The sequence below is a fragment of the Gossypium arboreum genome, chromosome 7, assembly GCF_025698485.1.
Source record: "Gossypium arboreum isolate Shixiya-1 chromosome 7, ASM2569848v2, whole genome shotgun sequence".
Classification (NCBI taxonomy): domain Eukaryota; kingdom Viridiplantae; phylum Streptophyta; class Magnoliopsida; order Malvales; family Malvaceae; genus Gossypium; species Gossypium arboreum.
In genome coordinates, this window is record NC_069076.1 from 19790212 (window position 1) to 19795756 (window position 5545).

General features: G+C 36.9%; 1 long non-coding RNA gene across 1 annotated transcript; it reads left to right on the forward strand.

The window, feature by feature from the left end:
- The first annotated feature begins 669 nt into the window (after positions 1–669).
- LOC128295218 (uncharacterized) lies at positions 670–1835 on the forward strand. The gene is made up of 2 exons (XR_008285558.1): positions 670–852; positions 1564–1835. It is a non-coding gene; the product is annotated as an uncharacterized LOC128295218 (long non-coding RNA).
- Positions 1836–5545: the final 3710 nt, after the last annotated feature.

The following is a 5545-nucleotide window of genomic DNA, read 5'->3' on the forward strand; positions in this document are numbered from 1 at the left end:
CAAGTGCTAGTGGCCGGCCATGACAAGGAATCATGGGCAAAACATGTCATGAAACATGTTGGGTGAGTGTTTTATGTTGGAGTAAATAAAAAAGGTGCATGAGCAATAAAAAATGAGAAAAAAATGTGTGTGTGAAGGCTTCTCCCCCTTCCCCATTGCCGTGAAGGTGAGAAAGAAAACAAAAAATTTGTTCATTTTTTTTTCATCCTTTTGGCCGAAAATCCCAAGGGAGAAGAAAGGGGTTCTTGCTCATGGTTGGTTTGGAAGAGGATTAGGAAGAGGTTGGCTATCCTTGTATCTAGATTAAGGTATGTTTGATGTTGTGCCATGAGATTCATGCATGTTTTAGTTGCTAGTTTTAGTTCTAATTAGTCCATGGTTCAAAACTTTGCTATGTCATGGGGATGATAGTATGGAATGAAAATTTTGAGATAAGTAAGGTTAAACTTGATTTGGTATAATCGGCCATATGGGTGTATATGTTTGTGAAAATATATTTTCTTTGTTTACTCTTTACAATCGATTGTAGGAGTAATATTGGCTTATAAGGTTGAGTTGATTCATGATGTTGTATATTAGGATTAAAAATACTTGAGACTAGATTAACTTAATGGTGACAATACATTCGACCTTGAAGCATTAATCGAATATTGGTTGAGGTTTTGATATTTTGAACAAGGATAGTTGTGAAATGGGGTGAAAACCATTAAATTATACACATAAAAATCCAGCAAGAAGATTAAACTACTAAATGTATTCATTTTAGATCAAGACATCAAAGAGGGAGAATCAAGCAAAGGCAAAGCAAAGATAATCGAGTAGTCGATTGGGAATCATTTCATCCAATATAAGGTAAGTCATTAAGCACTTATTTTGTACTAATTTAAATGGTCGTAATGTCCAAGTAATGATGCTGAATGGAATGATAAATATATATATATATATATACATGTATGTATGTGGTGATGAAAGTATTGAATGGAAAGAAAAGAGGTGAGATGTATTGAGTTATTGGTTTCGGCACTAAGTGTGCGGGTGTAAACATTTATGATCACAAATTGGCACTAAGTGTGCGGGTTCAAATTGTATAGCACTAAGTGTGCAAGTTTGATTATATAGAACTAAGTGTGTGAGTTCGACTATTAAGCACTAAGTGTGCGGGCTTATTACACATCCTCAAATGAAGATACATGCTCTACGTGTGCGGCCTTACCGAGTCAATCATGGACAGCGGTACGAGTAAACACCTTGAGCTCATGAGGAATAGACATTTTATTTATATTTGGAATTTAGCTTGGTAAGTCTTGACCTATGTGGTGATTATACTTGAAGATAAATGCATGCAATGTCATATGGTGTAATGTATGAAATATCAAAGTAGGGCTTGGTATGAGATCAAACCGAAATGCCTAAGGAATTATAGCATAGTTTGGGTGTGGATGGAGGATTTTAATCCCGCATTAATTATTTTCTCTTATGATATATTATTACTGAATGGCAATATAATGCTTATGGCTTACTGAGTTATATACTCACTCGGTGTTTGCTTGTCGCCTATTTTAGGTTTCTTGGACTCGTCCTTTTGCGTGCTCGTGATCGTCATCGAAGTCATCACACCGGCTAGCAACTTTTGGTATCTTTTTTTGTAGTCGGTCTAGGAGAACATTTTGGCATGTATAGGCTAATATGCTTTGTTGAACTTTGGTATGTAAACTTTTAGCCATGCGAAAATGGCATAAATGTTCGGTTGGATTTAGTTCTCTAATGTTAAGTTGCAAGTCTTGGTAATTCGATTTTTATGCCATATGCCATGGTTGATTATTTTGGTGTTAAAATTCATGATATGGCAATAGTGTAGTAGGGAGATGTTTGACAATGATTAGCCTTTGGTATGGCTAGTCATGATCATAATTTGTGACATGTATGATGAAGCACTAGTTAGATCAAAGGGAAATCATGAAATAGGCATAGTTGCTTTAGTAACAGGTGCTGGCAGCAGCAGTGACGTGAGATTGAAAAATCACTAAAAATAGGGTAAATGGAATTAAATAATGAATGAATTATGGAATCGAAGCCCGATGAGTCTATTTTCATATAGAAGAAACGAAGCAACCATATGAGCTGTATGTTAAGAGATATTTAAGTTCTTGCGGGACAGGGCCAGACCGGTTACTGGAGTCCCTTTCCTGACTTTGGGAATTCATCATGAATTTACCAGAGATAATTAGAAGCCATGCCATATATGTACAGATTTATTTTCGAGTCTAGTTTCTATAGAAACAAACGGCATCAGTATTGAAGCCCTGTACAGGGAGATATCCAAGTCGTAATGCGCAAAGGTCAGTGTAGTCGATCCCTGTAACATGGGGGACTTCAACTAATAAACTGTACTAATTGGCCCAACCAAAAATTCTAGAAACAAATTTGTAGATGAATATATGAGTCTAGTTTCGGGGAAAATTTACGGATCTGGATTTCGAGTTTCAGAACTCAAGATATGATTTTTAATGCGACCTGTATGCAGATTGGCAGCCTGTCTGGGAAATTTCTAATAAGTGGCTTGAAGTCTGTTAACACCTCGTGTTCGACTCCGGCGACGGTCTCGGGTTCGGGGTGTTACACACCTTATATTAATAAACATGGTAAATCAAGTATGTTATTACAACCATCTCATGATTGATCTTTGGGCATACTCTTACAATCTCCCACTTGCACTAAGACCAATCATTCATATATCTAATACCAAGCAACTTAGTGTGACGATCATGCTTCTGCTATGTCAGAGGCTTGGTTAGGGGATCAACAATGTTATCATCTTTAGGTACTCTGTATATCTCTACATTCCCTCGATCGATAATCTCTCGAATAAGATGGTAGCCCCTAAGTATATGTTTGGATCGCTGGTGAGATCTGGGTTCTTTAGCTTGTGTAATGGCTCCATTGTTATTACACCGGAGTTCTATAGCATCTGATATGCTAGGCACAACCCCTGGTTCAGTAATGAACTTTTTGATCCAAATCGCTTCTTTTTCTGCCTCACTAGCTGCAATATACTCAACCTCTATTGTAGAATTGGCTACTGTACTTTGCTTTGAACTCTTCCTACTCATAGCACAACCATTAAGGCAAAACACAAAACCTGATTGCGATCGAGAATCATCCTTGTTAGTTTGGAAGCTAGCATCAGTGTAACCTTTTACACTTAACTCTTCCTCACCTCCACATATTAGGAACATATCTTTAGTTCTTCTTAAGTACTTAAGGATATTCTTGTCTGTGGTCCAGTGACCATCACCGGGATCTACTTGGTACCTGCTTGTCAGACTTAAGGCATATAAAACATCTGGACGGGTACATAACATGGCATACATGATAGATCCAATAGCGAAAGCATATGGAATTTTACTCATGTGTTCTCTCTCTTGTGGAGTTGAAGGACACATTTCCTTTGAGAGTCAAATACCATGTCTCATAGGTAGGAATCCTCTCTTAGATTCTTCCATATTGAACCTTTTAAGTACTTTATTTATGATGTAGTTTGGCTTAGACCTAGTAGTCGTCTTGATCTATCTCTATAGATCTTGACTCCTAAGATGTAAGTGGCTTCGCCCAAGTCCTTCATAGAAAAACAAGTTCCTAACCAGGTCTTAATAGACTACAAGGTAGGTATGTCATTTCCCATGATAAGTATGTCATCCACGTACAGTACCAAGAATGTGATAGTGCTCCCACTAACTTTCTTGTAAACATGGCTTATCTTCATTTTTGATAAAACCAAACTCTTTGATTACATCGTTAAAACGAAGATTCCAACTTTGAGATGCTTGCTTGAATCCATAAATGGATCTTTGTAGCTTACATATCTTTCTAGCATCCTTTGGATTGAAAAAACCTTCAGGTTGTGTCATGTACACATCCTCTTCAAGTTTCCTGTTAAGGAAAGCTGTTTTAACGTCCATCTGCCAAATTTCATAATAATGAAATGCAGCTACGGCAAGCAAGATCCTGATGGATTTAAACATAGCTACAGAAGAAAAGGTTTCATCATAGTCAACACCATAAATTTGGTGAAAACCTTTAGCAACTAATCGCCCCTTGTATATTTGTACATTACCATCCATGTCAGTTTTCTTTTTGAAAACACACTTGCACCCTATAGGTTTAACCCCTTCGGGTGGGTCAATCAAAGTCCATACTTGATTTTCATACATGGAATCCATCTCAGATCTCATGGCCTCAAGCTATTTCTGAGAGTCTAGGCTCGTCACCGCTTATTGATAAGTCCTAGGCTCATCTTGATCTAAAAGAAGAATGTCACCATGCGTTGTAATGAAAAATCCCTATCTCTCAGGTGCATGGCATTCTCTTAAAGATCTATGCAGTAGTTGTGTTTCTACAGCAGTTACTTGTTCCTTAATTTCTTGTGGAATTTGCTGTTGTTCTATCTCTGGTTCAGTGGTATCTTGTGATTCTCGAATTTCTTCAAGTTCAATCTTTCTCCCACTTCCTTTTCTAGAAACAAATTCTCTCTCTAGGAAGACACCAGTCCGAGCAACAAACATTTCGTTCTCAATAGGATTAAAGAAATAATATCCTTTGGTTTCTTTCAGATACCCCACAAAAATACACCTTTCAGATTTGGGTTCAAGCTTAGTAGACGTCTGACGTTTAACGTAAGCTTCGTAACCCCAAATTTTCATAAAATACATACTGGGACATTTCCCAGTCCACATCTCATATGGCATCTTTTGAACCGATTTAGATAGAACACGGTTTAGTGTAAAAGCAGCTATCTCAAGTGCATGTCCCCAAAAGGAAGTTGATAGATCAGCATGACTCATCATGGATTGAACCATGTCTAACAGAGTTTGATTTCTTCTCTCAAAAACTCCATTCCATTAAGGAGTACCAGGAGGAGTAAGTTGTGCGACAATCCCACATTTCTTCAAAAGATCATCAAACTCTAGGCTCAAAAACTCTCCACCTCGATCAGATCAAAGTGTCTTGATAGTTTTGCCTAGTTGATTTTGTACTTCATTATTGAATTCCTTGAATTTTTCAAGGTCTTTGACTTATGGCGCATGAGATAAACATACCCATATCTACTGAAATCATCAGTGAAAGTAATGAAGTAGTGAAAACCACCTCTGGCCCGTGTATTTATTGGTCCATATGCATCAGAATGTATTAAGCCCAATAATCTCTAGTTCGTTCACTTTTACCAGTAAAAGGAGATTTAGTTATTTTTCCCAATAAGCAAGATTCACATACTTCAAATTGTTCAAAAACAAATGAATCCAAGAGACCATCTTTATGGAGTTTGGATATGCGTTTCTCACTTATGTGGCCCAAACGACAAAGCCAAAGATAAGTTTGATTTGAGTAATTTATTTTAGATCTTTTAGTATTTATGTTGTAAATGGGATTCATTTGATCTAAAATATAGGGCCATTTATCAATTGTGTTGAACCATAGAAAACATTATTGAGATAAAAGGAACAACAATTATTCTTAATAATTATCTCAAAACCAATTTTGTCTAAAC